The sequence below is a fragment of the Austrofundulus limnaeus genome, unplaced genomic scaffold (genome assembly GCF_001266775.1).
Source record: "Austrofundulus limnaeus strain Quisiro unplaced genomic scaffold, Austrofundulus_limnaeus-1.0 Scaffold18, whole genome shotgun sequence".
NCBI classification, from domain to species: Eukaryota; Metazoa; Chordata; class Actinopteri; order Cyprinodontiformes; family Rivulidae; genus Austrofundulus; species Austrofundulus limnaeus.
In genome coordinates, this window is record NW_013952420.1 from 1239345 (window position 1) to 1241675 (window position 2331).

The following is a 2331-nucleotide window of genomic DNA, read 5'->3' on the forward strand; positions in this document are numbered from 1 at the left end:
CACCTGGACTCTTCAAACCAGGACTACTGTATATTATTCTACACTAATAGAAGAATAATAAAAACTGAGTTTGAGCTTTGGGAAACCTTTGTCTGATTTGTGAAAAATCAATAAAGTTTGTTTTTCATTGTTTTTTTATGCAACTGGACCACACTAGACCTGGTCCAGCTCAAAAACTACAACACCTAGACTCTTCAAACCAGGACTAGATTATTATGTAAAACTAAGGTTGAGCTTTGGGAAACCTTTGTCTGATTTGTGAAAAATCAATAAAGTTTGTTTTACATTGTTTTTATGCAACTGGACCACATTAGACTTGGTCCAGCTCAAAAACCACAACACCTGGACTCTTGCGTTGGACCAGGCCTAGTGTGGTCCAGTTGCCTAAAAAATGATGAAAAACAAACTTTATTGATTTTTCACAAATCAGACAAAGGTTTCCCAAAACTCAAACTTAGTTTTTCATGTTCCAATATTAGTGTAGAATAATCTAGTCTTGGTTTGAAGAGTCCAGGTGTTGTAGTTTTTGAGCTGGATCAGGTCTAATGTGGTCCAGTTGCATAAAAACAATGTAAAACAAACTTTATTGATTTTTCACAAATCAGACAAAGGTTTCCCAAAACTCAAACTTAGTTTTTCATGTTCTTCTATTAGTGTAGAGTAATCTAGTCCTGGTTTGAAGAGTCCAGGTGTTGTAGTTTTTGAGCTGGATCAGGTCTAATGTGGTCCAGTTGCATAAAAAATGATGAAAAACAAACTTTGTAGAAGTTTCACAAATCAAACAAAGCTTTCCCAAATCCCAAACGTGTTTTTAAATATTCTTCTATTAGTGTAGAATAATCTAGTCCAGATTTGAAGAGTGTAGGTGTTGTAGTTTTTGAGCTAGAGCAGGTTAAACACGTGCAAGTTAGTGAAAAATTAGTTGTAATAAATATCCCTTTAGTCATTTCCCGAATCGGAAGCTAACTTCAGCTTCGTTGAACAGGTCGCAATCCATCAGACAAACAATTATTTACACTCTCACCCACACATAAGGACAATTTAGTTACTAATTAATATTAACAACATGTCACTGTGGTCTGTTGGGAGCAACCAGAGAAAACCCACGCGTGCGTGAAAACATGCGAACTCCACAGACAGAAAGACGAGCTCGCGACCTTCTCTCAATCTAACCGCTGCTACCCCCGTGTCTCTCTCTGACTTTAACAAACACACGCAAATACGCTGTAAATAAAACCGATATATGCAGACAAACGTTTGAACACGCCTGTAAAAGAGGATTTAATAGTAGTAAACCAACCTTGGCGGTGTTGCTGTAAAATTTGCACCACCAGAAACAGAAGCTAAAGAAGAACTGGGCCTATTGAGACACAGCCTGTAGTTTCTAAACATCACCACGAGGGGGAGACAAACACAAAGGAAATCAAGGAGGTTCTATATATATGTGTATGGAGGAAATCTAATAAATGGACAACACAAACTCTGCTCTGACAAAACTAAAACAGCACACAGAACAACCGAGCTATCAGCTCCGAAGACATTTCTTTATTCAGGAGAGTATAACGCACCTGTGAATTAAAATGTTTATTTATTTTTGGTTGTTGTTGTTGTTGTTGTTATTGTTGTCGTCGTTGTCGTTGTCGTCGTTGTCGTTGTCGTTTTGTTTGTTTTAACACATTTGCCTCAATAATAAAATGTTTTTTTCAGGCCAGTTAAAATTATATTAGTTTAAGTAAAAACAAAAATTGCTATGAAAACAATTTCTGCTCAAATATATTAAAACAAACAAGAAAAAAATGTTTTATTAATGCAGTCAGTTGATTGTTGTCTTGTAAACTGGAATTTAAAACATTTGAAATTTGATTATAAGTAGTGATTTTTACAAAAGATGTTTCAGAATAATGAGCTCAAATAATTAGTAATTCTTCCATTATTAAACAAAATGCTCCAGCTTTAAGTGGCATGAATGTTTCTCATTTCCAGCAAACTTCAAATCAAATGAGACACATGGATTGTATTTCTCCATCATTGTGTTTAGGATTAATGTCCTGCTGGAAGGTAAACACCTGTAGTTGGTCTTAAATATCTTATTTTTTATTCATTATTTATCTGACATCTCAAAAGACGAGATATGTTTGATTTAGGTCAGCGCTTTACTGAAACTCAGTTTGATATTAAAAGCTATTATGTTGATTTGATATAATAGTTTGTCAGTAAATATTACCATATCAGGCATGTTGCCAAGGTACACATCTGCAATGAATTATGTTTCTATAGGCTGAAGCTAACCAATAAAAAAATTGTGTGTATGTATGTATGTATGTATGTATG